The sequence below is a fragment of the Haemaphysalis longicornis genome, unplaced genomic scaffold, assembly GCF_048455015.1.
Source record: "Haemaphysalis longicornis isolate Haplotype H1 unplaced genomic scaffold, Haemaphysalis longicornis Haplotype H1 scaffold_9, whole genome shotgun sequence".
Taxonomy (NCBI): Eukaryota; Metazoa; Arthropoda; class Arachnida; order Ixodida; family Ixodidae; genus Haemaphysalis; species Haemaphysalis longicornis.
The window spans coordinates 7,871,843-7,886,475 of record NW_027526460.1 but is presented as its reverse complement, the minus strand read 5'-3'; the positions used below and the strand labels follow the sequence as shown (position 1 = coordinate 7,886,475).

The 14,633-nt window shown below is 52.1% G+C and overlaps 1 protein-coding gene across 3 annotated transcripts in view; it reads left to right on the top strand.

Moving 5' to 3' along the window:
* Window positions 1-14,633, top strand: part of Bdg (sodium-dependent transporter bedraggled) — a 210,753-nt gene that overhangs the window by 114,866 nt on the left and 81,254 nt on the right. The window lies entirely within an intron of this gene.

The following is a 14,633-nucleotide window of genomic DNA, read 5'->3' as shown; positions in this document are numbered from 1 at the left end:
CCACAAGAAGGGAGGAGGGTCACCGCCCTGACGAGGTGCATCGGCGCTGGCATCATTACAGATGTCATCTCAGAAGTGCCTGGGCATTTTATGGGGTTAATTTATTGTTTATATATTTGCCGGGGAGTAATAGACCGTGACTTCGCGATCGCTGAAAGGCAGCCAATAGTGCTCGACCCAGCTCTGTCAAATATAAAGTGGAAGGAGCCTCTGGCGGTCGACGGGAACGACGACGGGCTCCTCGTACAGTGCTTCATGCAGGCCACTGCGACGGCTGCCTCCCGCTTGGCCGTAACCAAAGAAGGTACTTCTCGAATCGGGCCTTGTGTGAAGCCGAAGATGACGTCAGTAACTAAGTTTCATCTAGACAATAGCTCTACGAGACACACGTCGCCAAGAGGAAGCTGACAGGCATTACTGCTCTGAAGCAGCAGGCATTGTGCGCGCGTATGTGTGCCGAAGCCAGCCGTCGCGGGCCACTAGTGACAGTGAGGGGCCGTATACCTTGATGATGAGGGAGGCCGTCGCGCTCCTGTTCTCCGCGTCGCCCCAGTTTGCGACGAACGATGCGGGCCCCCCTGAGAACCGGGTCCCCCTTCCCTCACTCGTCTTCGTGAGAACAAGTCGCCTCGGCAGCCGACACGTGCTCGCTTTCGCTTCGCTCTGCTCGGGGGACGCGGCGGTGCGCTCACAAATAACGAGCTGCATGGGAAGGCGGCCTGCTCCAAGCGCTCCCGTTCTCCGTCGTGCGGGGACGAGTGTTTCTCCGGGGAGGCTCCAGCTGCGAGCGCCGTCCTGCTTATTAAGCGCGCTTGCCTACACCGCTCTAAGTGGTCGCACGGGACACCGGAGGAAATACGGGCCCGCCAGCGTCTTGCTTCGGCTCGGAGTAACGCAGTTTGCTCCTGAAAACTTGCGCCATTTGGTCGGCAGTTGAAATAATAAGCAAGACGAGGAGTTGGCGGGTAAGAAATGGTTGTTCCCCCTCATTTTCCGCTAATAGGAGTAAACAGCGAAAAGCGAAAGCGCCCGTGTGTCGCGATTTCGACGCATGTTAAAGATCCCCAGGTGGTCGAAATTAATCTGCAGCACCAGCTACAGGCGCGCGCGCCTCATATCCCAGGAGCATCTTCGACGCGCAAATTTAACGCCCGAAATTTGACTTCTTCAATACTAGATTGCTCTTCTTAAACCGCGGCTTGCGTCTTACGGCACCGATTTTTATATTGTTCGCCGCAACCTCGCGTATTTTATTTGCAGGAGGTAACGTTGCAAGCGCGCGTTGTGGCTATGTATGTACTCTTTTTTTCTCTTTCAAATGAGCCGCGAAATACTTCTAACCGAGCGTTTCGCTCGTTACGATTACCCGTTCCACACAATCCAATCGGTTTTTTCGTCATCTAGAAATGAACGAGAATTAATTTAAAAACCAGGTTTTGTGTGCCGCATCTATAGCCTACATCATTTCCAATCGCGGTCGGTGATATTTTAAAACCGTGTGCCTAAAAAGAGCTACAAAAGCACGCATAAATCCTCCCGAGGCAGAATCCGCGAGAAAAATGTACCGGAAAGACGCCCGCGCATGGGTGCAATTAGTTTTTGCAATCTTTTTCATTCGCATTTGCGAGTACCCCGCCATAACGTTAGTCTCCTGCGCCTCACTAAGTTGGCTCTTGTTGGCGGGCAAGCCCCGTGAAGTGGCGCGCCCAGCGCGTAGCGAATACAGTCGAAGTACATTTGAACCGTGCCGGCATCTCGGCCGGGAGCCTCCAGCCGCTGTTTGGCGCGACCATGCATCATCCAGCAGCGGCGCCCCGACCAGCCTCGCGGTGGGTGCAGGAAAAGGCCGAGAAAGAGTGCGACCTTCGTTTCACGGCGCATTCTCGAGGCGCGAAAGGAGCGTGTCTGTTTGCATTCTCCTACGCGTGGCATTGCGCTGTGTCTGCTAAGCGTCTCGTGCTCGCTTTTAACCCACGGCCACATATATCTTTGCGGGTCATACTTTTGCGTGCGACGTTTTCCTTATTTTCCTCGATGCGTCCCTCCCTCTCCCCGACGTCTCGCCCTCCTCGAGGCTCCTTATCCGCTCGGTCGTGGTGCCAAACGCCCTTGCGTGCGTGTACTGCCCACTGTGTTTTTCCACTACCGTAAATTGGACGGGCGAGAGAGAGGTCGCCGCAAACGCTTCTCCGGCGGGGTGGGAGTATGGGAAGAGGGTTCACGAAATCTTACCAGGGCGCGTCTGCTGCGCCGCGCGTTCATCGCGTGATTAGTCCTCTTGCAGCTTGACAGGGCGGCGTGCGGTCGCGCATCGTTCTTAGCAGCAACCGGTATTCATTAGGCATATTTGTAAGCGGTTTGCTACTGAAAGCAGCCCGCGCATGCGGTACGCGTTGAGATCAGTTAAAACTGCTGCGTAAGTCCTCCTGTTACGTCCTGACAAAAAAAAAAAAAACATGAAATCGAAGGGGCAGCAACCTAAGAGGGAAAAGCAGAGAATACGAAATAATGGGCATGCAATCTTTGCCGGTATGGCGAAAAGAATTCCGCCGGCGCCATCATTTTGGTTCATTGGGATAGCTATGCGACAAGTTTTAGTCACTGATGCTTTAGTTGGGTTGGGTGCGCGGAAACAGAGAGAGATACCAACCTGACAAAGACGTCCTGTTTGGTACTCAGCTCCAGGGAAAGGTTTATAGGGAGATAAACATGAGGGAAATGGAGTAAAACAACAGCACAAAGGCCTGCACGCCCAAGTTTTGTTCGTGCTACGTCAACTTCTAAAGCCAGTCTCGTAGGCCAGTTCATCTTCAGAATCGGAGTAGGGCTGTGGGGTGCACCGTTTGTGATGGGCACTGACAGACTGCGTGAGACGGGTTATACATCTGAACTTCGTAAATAATACGGCTTTGTGGCACTTACGTCTGGTGCTTTTCACTAAGTGAAGGGTAAAAAAAAGTGAGCAAAAAATATTCTTTGCCATTTCACATGGAGGTGGCGACCGACAAGGCATTATGCGCGGATAGTGCACGCCCGTCCCCACATGTCTGCACCCAATGCCCGTACAGCAGCAACACGTGAAGCGCATATAATCTCTTGCCACGAGCAATGTGCAACCGGGCTGCTGTTGTTCTCAACGAGTGGCATGACGAACCCGCTGACACCAGTGATGGGTAGAAACGGACAGGCCGGATGCAGCGCTCATCCCTGCTCACCAAGGAGAATGTGAGCCCGCCGGAAGCTAGACGGCTCGTGCGGAAGTTGACTTCCTCTTGCGCGCGTTTGGAGATCAGTGGCACTGCCCTTTGACATCATCTTAGGGAGCTTAATTCCGCTCTGCCGTATCGTCCGAAGGCGCGCATTACCGGAAATTAAATTACTCGTCCCGGAAGCGGTATGCTGCCGCATGCCTACTCGGCGATAGTCTGACGATGCAGCCCGCGTAATGTGCACAGTCGCTCATTGGAGGTGTATCCACAGCAGTGCACCGGTCCTCCTCCTTTGTACGATAAGGAAACAGGGACATCAGCACACTTGCAGCCTCGGCGAAATGCTAGACACTCCCTTCCGGGAGTGACATCGATTCCCCTTGCTCAATGGGCCACCCAACACCGGAACAAAGGTCAGCAGGAGAACTGCGTTTGACCAGATCACCTGAATATCGCGCCACTTGGCAGTCGATTGTTAAATAAATACAGTCCTGCCGCTGCAGTAGGGAACCAGTTTTGTTTTGTCCGCGCTATGTGAACATCCATCCTCACTTTTTCTTATCCGTGCGTCTGCGTTGTTCTTTGGACAGAAGCTTCTCGTCCTGGGGCGGTATTTCCGTGTTTTATGACCGTGACAACTTATGACCGTGACATACGGCGATTCTCCAAAGTCAGCTAACACAAGGTGAAGTTACTTCAAGCCTTCGAGGCAGCCGGGCATACGCTGAGCAGTGCGTGTAAGTACGTCAGAAATTTGCAAAGCGAGCATTAACATTGTTTACCCCTGCCCTTTTCGCTATCACCCTGCTGTTTTAAATCGGCGCCGTAATTATCGCCGTTTTACACCGCGTTGCTAGCGGACAATGTGGGGACCTTTAAGCGCCCCATAAACTGCCGCCGCTTATCGTTCCCGTTGTTTCCTGCGGATTTTGATGGGCGAGGTTGTGCGAAAAGCCGCCGGAGACGGCGCCTTGTACACGCGGGTTTCACGCCCCTCCAGCAGCAGCAGTCAAATGAACGTCATTGTAACTGCCTTTATTGCACGTTACAGCGCCGGCTGCGTTTTCACACGATTCGCGCCGGGGTGGGCCGTTCCCACCACGCTCGCGGCGCCGACAGCCACGGCGGTCGTGCTCTCTGAGAGGGAACAGGTCGGCGCGCCGAGAAGCTCGCACGTACGCCGGTCTCGCCAATCTCATATTGAGCGGCAGGTTATTGTTTTGCTTCTCTTCTTCCCCCGTCCTGTTGCCGGTGTTTGTAATTACGCGGGCGGAGAAGCGTTTTGTGCAGCGCCGAGGTACCCGGAAGAAGTCCCGAAGCAACGGTCAAACGGGGTCGGCGGGAACGCTATCTCGACGTCTGCTGCCGCGGCCCACGTTTTATCGCAGGCGGTCATCGCCGAACGGCGCTACAGGTGCGCGCGTGTTTAGATAGACAGCGGCCCTTGTATTCGCGCCCCAGCTGTATGCGAAATTCGCGCCGTACGCGAGGGACGCGGCAGTTTCGGCGGGGCTGAGAAAGTGGCGCGCGCTTTGCAAGCTCCGCGTTTTTCCCGCGCTTGACATGCGAGAAGAAGTCGTGCGTGAAGCCTGCGAGGGAATCTACTCGATCATGTCAAGTGACCGCTCACCGCCAAGCAACGGACTTTGCATTTCTGCGTCTCAGTCGGTGGTACTGCTCTCTGGAGCAACACCAAAACTGGGCCACTGCTTTGCGGCAATTATCTCTCACGAAAGCGATGTTTACTGCGGCGGAGCATTGTCGGAGAATATCGATCATTCCTGTTGAACTGCCTTTAAGCCGCGCTTTACGTTGCGCTCGTAATACTTCCAAATGTTGTCGGACCGAACGCAGCACAAGGGTGCGTCGAAGAGCAGATGCTTTCAGTACCTTGATTTGGGCACTTACGTGCAGAAAACTACACCAGGCCTGTAAGGCACGCGTTGTAGTGGAGGGCTACGATAGTTCGCCGAGACCTCGTACACGTTGTTACGAATCGGCCAGCGCCGCAGTACTTCCCCGCATCACTCCTCGGCTGTGCGGCGAAGCCACTCGTGCGCCTTCGAAAACAGGCGCAATCATGTCGGTGACAAGTGGCGACAAGCCGCGTCAGACGCTTCGCTTTGAGCGCATTTCCAAAACTTCGGCGGCTCCCTGCGAGGCTCGTCTCCACGCTCTTCAAGGACACAGAGGCCCCGGCGATCGCAACGGAGTCCTCCTCTCTCCCCTCTCTCGGACTCAACGTGCGCGGAGGCTACCGACGACTAACGAACACTGGAAAGAGCGTTGCGTGTGTCTGACGTTTGTGCGTGTTCCCACTTGTTGGCGTTTTGACCGTTACCGCTTTTGGGTATAAATAGAGCTGCCCAAGCGTTGTAACTGATTCCTGTTAGAGCAGCGAATCGATGTTGTCGCTCTGCTCGAGTCCTGTATTGTAACCTCGCCAGTCGGGGCATTGTTCTTTGGCTTCGGCTCACCTCTCGCTATGAAGTAAACAGTTACGTTGGCCTATCAGCTCCGGACCTCTAACCGGCTGCAGTCGGCCTTCACGGTCCCAACAACGTGAAATTCCCGTTCTCCGCCTCCTCAAAATTTTTGCAGAAGCTCCCAAGTGGGGATTGTAAGATGGTGCGTACGCATCACTTCCAGCCGATCAGCTCCGCACATACACCTCGACGTATTTAACGAATACTTTTTTTTTTGGCAGCAGCCGCAAGACCTCACTGAAATACATAGAGCTCAGAAAAGCCAACTTTACAAAGGCTGAGTCCCTACTATATACAGTAACTATGCAGTGATTTCACTGCTACACATAGGGCCTTATTAAAGTTGGCTTTACTGCTACACACAATTGGGTTGCAGAAAAGACATCCTTCGCAACTAGTATTTTCGAAGGAAATATTTTATGCGACTTTATCGCAAGCTTTTAGATGCAAAGCATCTCTTGCTCTCGGCTCCGTCGTCCGTCGTCCGTCGTCCATATCATAGTAACGTTGGTCCATATATCCGCCGGCCCAGGAAGACGCAGGCAACACTGCCGCTCCAGGATCCCTTTAAGGGGAAGCGTGCTCGTCTCGTGCCGGCCCAGGAAGACACCGGCAACACTGTCGCTCCAGCATCTCATGGTCGGGGCTATGTCCTTCCCTCGTTGTGGCGCCGTCCACACCCCCACTGCGCATGCTCGGCTCATCTCAGGCCGGCCCGGGAAGACACCGGTAACACTGTCGCTGCCATTAAAGGGTAAGACACCACCGGGCGTTCAGCAAGCCGAGCATGCGCAGTGGGGGTGTGGACGGCGCCACAACGACAAGGGAGGGACATAGCCCCGTCGCATCTAATAAAATTACACCATCTTCCCGTAGGGGAACCCTGAGTAGTATGCGAAACAGCCATGGGCTGAACGCAATTTTCCATTTCGTAGTTCCGGTAAGTGAGAAGTGTGGTAGTTACCATGGAAACTAAACTGTAACGGTAGCTACTTACCTCAACGTAACGGAAACGACGAACTGAAAACTAATGGGCACTTGAATCGACCCCATGGCTGCTTTGCATACTACTCAGGGTTTCCCTACGGGAAGATGGTGTAATTATTTTTTTTTTTTTGGAAGCAGGGCACTTCCTCCGAAGACACTTTGTGGCGACAGTTGAGCGTTTACCGAGGCCTGGCGACGCTTTCGCGACAGATGGGGCCCCTTATTTGACCCCCATCACATCATCATCGTCATCGTCATACCAGCGAAGACCACATGGCGCACTTGTTGCAGACCACACTACGCAGAACTGTCTACTGTGTGCTCTCCCACAATTACATTAGAGAGTTTTAGCATAGCGGTTCCCGTACGCTACGCTAAGGTTAGCGGGTAGCTGGACCGGACTGCGCATACGCAAGCGGGGAGTGCGAGGAGGTTGCCCCTCAGCGGAGGGAAAGAGCGGGCATGGCGAAGGCAGGCCGCGCGGAACTGATCCACCCCCCCCGGGACGAATTTGCTCTCCCCAGTCGCGCCCCGCTACCCGCCGCCGTAGAGTTAGCGGCAGTGATGCCAATTTAGCGGATTTTCCGCTAAATCTGGCGGATTTCATTTTATTCTGACGGGGAAAAAATTGGTCTAGCGGCTAGTGGATTTTTTGACGGGCCATTTCCAGACATAGCGGATTTCTGGCGGATACCTCACGCAGTGCACCGATTCAAAATCGCCCTGCAAGAAACCATTTCCGTGTCCTCTAAAAATGCAGAAATTGCTTAACTTCAGAGGTTAGGAGGGCTCCTGTTCACTAGCTCCGCCTATCTCAGACAAACAAACCCGTGAGGTTTCAAAACGGCTATGAGACAATCGAAAAAATGCAAAACCAGTGAAGCAAAATCACCCTCCTGGACTGGAAGCAAATTTCGTCCACGCAGTCGTTCTGGTGTGAATTCCACTCCTATAAGGACGCCTTCGGCGAAAACCCGTTCGCCGAGCTGGCCGGATTTGCCATGTCGATGCTCGTGCTGCCGTATTCAAATGCCGAAGTAGAGATGAAGTTTAGTCAGCTTAGTAAAATCCAAGCTCAGGAACAAGCTGAAACCTGAAACACCAAACGCCATCCTCGTCGTAAGAGCGGGACTGAAGTGACACCAGAAAAGTTGTTTTGATTACGAACTTCCCGCACCAGTTGTTAGTGCAATCGGGACATCTGCAACGTATGTGCAACCAAGTAACCTTTCTGGTCCCTCAAAAGTACCAGCGGTCCTGTGGAGATGGCGTCATACGACGACAGCGGCGACAAAGACCTCAATGTGTTTTTCGTTCACCTGTGACTTCTTTTTTTTTTTCATCAGTGTGAACATTTATAACTTTTAGCCTGATCTGTGATGAGGTTGACCAATGACGACCACCCCAGCACTGAAACCTCAAGTGTTCTGTTAGGCTCTTTGGAAGACTTATATGTTATTTCAGCTCTCGTAGTTTTGGGGAGCTTTTAAGATTGATAAAGGTATTTACCATACGAAATTGCACTGTTATTTTAAATAAAATAGGCCCTAGCGGGAAATTTAGCGGATATGTTTTAGAATCTAGCGGAATCTGGCGGATTTGTCATTGCTTTTTAGCGGATGTCTGACGCCCAGCGATGGCAACACTGGTTAGCGGACGGAGCACGCTATGCTAAAACTCTCTATTTTCGCTAGACGCGGGTTCGATTCCGGGCCGCGGCGGCCGCTTTTCTGACAGAGGCTAAAAGCAAGAACGCCCGTGTGTGCGAGATTTCGACGCGTGCTAAAGATCCCCAGGTGGTCAAAATTAATCCGGAGCACCCCACTACGGCGCACCTCATCGCCTGCGTTGCGTCGGTGCATTAATCCCTACAATCAGTCAGTCATCACTTTCGCTGGCCGCCGACAAAGTAATCTGCAATGAATGCGACACGCTGAAAACGGCCGCGAGGCTGCATAACCTTTAACCCTGTCCCCGCCATTGAGGCACAAAAAGAACCAGATCTAATGAGGAAACAGCTCCCCTGGTATACTGGCGACGGGTTCTGCGCTGCCACTGACAGGGCGACCAGTCATGTGTTGGCCGTAACTGCGCAGGGAGGGGAAAGGTGTTATGGAGGACTTTGGTGGCATCACAGAAAGTACCGTTCTTAGTGACGCACACGTCTCCCGTACAGACGCCCCAAAAGGGAGGGAAGGACGTGTAAGACTTCGGATGCTCGACCCGATACTCCAGGAACGGCAGCAAAGCGCCGACCGCGCTGCACGGTGCCGCGCTAAGCCCATTCGATCTTCAACACACAGTCCCAACTTTTCCTTTCGTACATTCATGTATTCGGGTGAAATAAGTCAAAGACAAACAAGCGAAAAATGGTTCGCAGAGAATAGCGTGTGCAGTGACCGGTATACATATCCGTGAGAGAAAGTCACGCTATCGATCTTGTCGCTTTATGGGTCACGAGACGCCGCGTGAGAAAACGTTTGGCCAGGCCAACGAGCGCAAGCGCGTCGGGCTATTTTCTGCACCGCACAGCGCGGGGTCGCCGTTCATTTAGGCGGCGGCCGTTTTTCCTTTTATCAATGGTCGCGCTCCCTCAAAGCTTCCACGCTTAATTGGAGGGCTCGCCTTTCCCGTATGTACACTCTGCGAAGTCGTCGAGTACTGCGCGCATGCGCGTCACGTATGTGTGTGTGGCTCCCCGTAATCCTGCCTTACACGGTGGCGGCACAGGCGGCGAGCTTTGAGCGGGGAGCTTAAGTGAAAAGGAAGTGGCGGACTCCACGGGGTGGGGGGATATGTATCGCTCGGCTTCTTTGCTCTAATGCCTCCGTGGAGCTTAAGCGGTGTGTCATTTGGCGCGCGGAATGACTGCTCCGCTTCGTTGTCCGCGTTGCTTTCTCGCGGAGCAGATGGCCCAAGTGGCTCGAAAACGGAGACTCGCTGCAAACCGGGTCGAACGCGACTGCTCAGAGTGATCGCACTTTATCCTTTGTTTCGCTTTCGCACGCAGAAAGTCTAGATAGGTCGTCGATAAGATTCGCATCAGACAATAGCAGCGCGCTCTATACAGGAAGGGAAAGCAACGGCGTCTCGTTTTCTACATTTCGATTAAACAGGCCGCGCATACTAGAAAGTGGGGTGAAAATAAGTCGCGACGACTGTCGGTCGCCGTGAAAATGGTTTAAAAAGGCGACATGTACCGCGGCACGAAAAGGCGGAAACAAGGGCGTTGGCTCGGTGCTCTACGACAGCGTGTGTAGAGAAAAGTGCATGCAAGAGGTGCCTGCCACGAGTGGGTTCGTTTCCCCGGTCTATATTTCCACGCCGCGTTAAAGGGGGCTGCGTGACTTGGATTTTTATGCGTCCGTGTACACTCTTGAACGCAGCACGTTCACCAGGGATGTTAGGAAGCGGGCTTTCATATAGCAGCGCGCATGCGCAATGTTTACATGGCTGACATGCAGCCGGAATGGCGCGGCCAACGGTTATTAAGCTTTGGCGCGCATTTAAACGTGGTATGGAGGCGTTACCTCGTTAATGGCTCTGTACCGCTCAGTTTGTTCGTGAGTTACGGAGGCTAAAACCACAGGTGTCTCGTTGCAAGAAAGGTGACGGCGTTGGTGCGGAGATGTGGCCGCAAAAGTACGTCGCGAAGCACTCGACACGCCTCAGAAGTAGAACACAAAGAAAAGGAGTACTGGCCTTCGTTGCTAGGCAATGCCTGGGCATGCGAAGGATCACGTGGTGGAGCGGAGAGTGTGGCAGGGCTCACCTGCTAAGCGAAACATACGCTGTTAGGCTGCCACTCCCCTCGATAGCACCTCTGCTTGACCCAGTTTGATCCGGTTAGGTTGGCTTCGGAGGTTTAGCGCCACAGCCCTGCATGTGCCACTCACGAAGAAATACCCGCGATACCGCAGTCGCAGCCGATAGCTGGTACAGCTAAATACCCCGAGCAGGCAATACATGTAGACACGTTACTACGAAACATTTTACCCGTGGTACTGTGATGCTCTATAGCGTTCCTACACGCAAGCGGTCTTAGGTGTCTTTGTCGTTGTTTGTGGGTTCACTTTGGTAATGCTGGAACTAATCGGGACAGCCGGTCAGTTCTGGCTAACTAACTTACCGGACTATGGCTAGTTCAATTTGACGTGCGGTGGAGACACGTTACAAAATTTGTCTCGAATGATGTTTAGCTCGTATGGACATTACAAACTGTTAAAAGAGTACAATGATGACTGTGATGTGAAAAACTTTAGAAATATGAAGCAGGTGGGTCGTATCCGTGCGATATGTATTTTCAATCCTGGTAATTACTCATAGCACGGATTTCCAGTAGGTTATTGTTCTTTGATAAGAATGTCTTTAAACGAAAAAAAAAAAGAAATAGACCTGGGTAAAACGGTGAATTTTTGTGAAGCATGCAAGTTAGCACTGGATGTTTGTCCGTAACTCGCCGTACGAATAAATGTCATCAAAACACCCAGGATTAATGTCGTCGCATGTATAGGAGCAGCTACGTAATGCGATTCTTTTTGCAGTAACGCAATGCTGTCTCTGCTGCCGTGCACTTCAATTAAAAAACCATTAGCAGTGGAACAGGGTCGTCGGAGGTGGCTCCTGCCACCCCTTCTCTTTGCTTGCGCAAGTAAAAGAAGGGCCCGTGCAGTTCGTTCTTATACCATTGCAAGAAGTAAAAAGCGCTGTGGTCAATTTAATGACTTACCTCGTTTTAGAGCTCGGCAGTATCTGCAGCGGCTCGCAAGCGTTCACTGCAAAGCCCAGCTCGTTAGCATGGTCTTGCACTTCTTCCCCACGTCCATCTCGACTTTTAAAAAGAGCACCGAAGGAAAGGCACAAAACTAGAAAGCATACACTATGCGTAGCACGCGGGCTCGAAAGAACTCTTGAAAACCACTCGCTCGCACGGTTCGTTAGCGCAGACGACGGGAAAACGAGGCGCCGAGTTTCTCTTTACGTCGGCCTCTCCGTTCGCAACAGAATGTCGGAAGACTGCAGAAGAAATGAGGAGGACTCGGAGACGTCTGCAGGCAGCGAAAGAATTCTAGCACACTCAATCTCAGCGTGTTTAGCTTCGTTGTTTTTGTTTGTGTACCGACGAAAGGCTTCGTTACGTTCGCACAGTTCTTCCGGCTGTGCATACTTTGAACAGCGCGCGGCCATGAATAAAATTCGCCTGCTGGTGTTCTAGCGCTCGTGTTTCAATCTAAGCGCGCGAGATGGCTCCCTCTTCGCGAGCTGTTAGGGAGCGCTATAGCAGCGAGCGGTAACGAGCAACTCGGATATCCTACAGGGCGCAATGCGCATGCAGTATTGTTAGCGTGGGAAGCTGTGTTGTTAAAAAAAAAAAAAAACAAGAAAGAGAGCGCTGGAGAGCCATCGCTGCATTTTCAAGGCGAAACGAGAAGTTGATGGCGCCCCGTTTTCCGGAGATACTTTATACTTCGCTTGGGGAGCGTGGCAATGGCAAGAGAAAAAAAAAAAGGGGGGGGGGGGGGGGGGTCATTGGCAAACAGTGACATTAGTGCCCCGCCTGCATACCACAGCGGCGTTAAAAGGGTTCCGAAATACTCATTCGCCTGAAGCCTAGGAATCGTCGAAACGGCTGGACGAGAGAGAGTATGGAAGCGCATAACTATTACTGCACTCAGCACAAACTTCGTTTCAACGGTACACGCTCAGTGTCTCGAGTGCACTTCTTTCTCTCATTCAGCCCTTTCGCAAGGCATGCTCTTTTCTTTCCTTCTTTTCATCCTACACCTACTTCATATTACGTTTGACTCTTTCCTTAGTGGTGAATCCACAATTTCGGGACAGTTGTCAGTTAACAAGCTGGTGCTATACTATTATATTCCCGTCGCATTTGGTGGGCCCGCCAGTGTGCCTATGTGTACGCACGACGTGTTTGCTTCGGTTTCTGACATCAGTGGTAGCCCGAAGAGGAGGCGAAATATAAAAGTACTTATGCACTCGTACTTGGTGCGCTTTCAAGACCATCGAGCTATTTACATTGTGTATACTACGATAAAAATAGACAATAGAATAAGTTGCTTTGAGTGTATGCGGCGTGCCTGAGCTATGTACTGTTCGGCATGTATAGCGGGACAAGCATTGTTCCGTCAGGGTTATCTCTAATACTGTATATTGCCGTTGTGCGCTTACTCTCGTCAATTTTCACGCTCTTCTTTTATTTTGCAACGGGAACATGTTTACACAGTATTTTGCGCTTGGTTGCTCAAAGAAGAAATTCGGAAAAGTGCCCGAAATTCGACAGAGCCGTTACAGTCCAACGTTTCTCCACGCAAGACATTTTTGCGCCCCACCCCCTCTTTCAAAAGGATAGCCGGGCACTCGTGTTTATGCCTCAGTGTTTATGTGTGCTGTCACTGTCCCTAGTACACGTACCTAGACCGGCAGTCGATCGGATCCCTAGTGCGAAAATTGTATCTTGCACGGGACAAATCCCACGCAGACCTAAATTTACCCAACTTCATTTTCAACTCAATTACCCTGTTCTTTACTTGTTTGTGCCGTCGACCGTTTTGTGCGCCATTCTTCAGCCGCCTGAGTTCCAGGGATGGTGGATTTTCTACCTTCCATGCTAACTAGTGCCCATGCATTGAAACGAGCGAACGTTACGAATCCCGTTTAGCCAGTGGTTTGGCCATGACCAAGCTTGCGGACATTCTCGTCCTGTTAGCGTCTGCGTCGCGTGTGCCGTGCACGGGGCACTCCAGTGGCGCCGGGTACGGCACGGTTGGCCGGTCGGGCGCGCGACGCGCACCCTTCGCTTTCGCTTCCCTGCATGGCCGCGCATGTCGCACGAGCGAGACAGGAGCCGTTTCCTGGTCACTGGGCGTGTTTTGCACGCCGGACGCGCTTGCGGGGGCCGCTGGCTGATTGCGTGTGGTCGGGCCGGTGCTTCTCGCTCGTCGGGCGAGGTGGTGGTACCTGTTGGCCGCGGGTTGCCATCGCACTTTTCTCGCACGGCTGAGTCCTTAGAAGCGTAAACAACGGCGTGGTCGTGTGTAAGCTGGCGCTTGCAGCGGACACGCGACGTGCACCCCTGCTCTTTCATTTTAACTTGTTGCCCAGAACTTGGAGTTAACACGCGGCGGACATTCCTTCGTCTTCCTCCTCCCCCTTTCTGTTGGCTAACACTTGACGTACGTTTTTTTCGTCATCATCACTTCCTCGGTCGCGATTCTTGCAGTTCAAAGGGAACGTACATTCCTCATTCTCTTTCTTATCACTCCTTCCTTGCATCTCTCCTTCGCCTCCCTTCTTCCATCTTCATCTTCCTCTTCTTCTCCCTCTCCATCCTCCTGTCTTATGCCTTCATCTTCCTTTCACCCCTCTTCCTTCCCTTCGTCCTCCTTGACATAGACGGTCTCCACGTTGTCTTCATTCTTGTGGTACACTGCTTTCGCTTCGTTCACGAGTGAAGGTATTTGTTTTGCATCATAATGATGTCAATTATTTAATTATAAAATTTGTTTACGAACGTTATTCCCTTTGTGACATGTCTTTTTAGGTACAGAGGGCAACACCCTTGTCTATAACACAGGTTTCGTACTTATAGCCTTATCTTGCCTCGGCTAAAAATCATGTGAAGAAAACTATTCTGTCATTCTGAAGTCTTGACCATATATTTTGACCTCAACGTTTTTTGTGACAAGTTTGAGTCCGCAGTTTTGAGAGGTAACCAGTTGACATTGAACTCGGTGTTATAGACAAGGGTGTTGCGCACTGTACGTGCTCCTGTCACGTGTACTGGCTTTGCAAGTGGGCGAGGAGGTTCGACATTCATCAGGCGTTGCTTCTGTCGCCTTTTTGTATACGCCTTCAAAAAGGGGACTCGTTGCCTGGATGAAACTCATTTTTTACGTTACTGGATTGCGAAGTGAGTTGGTTGCCGAGAGAGTGG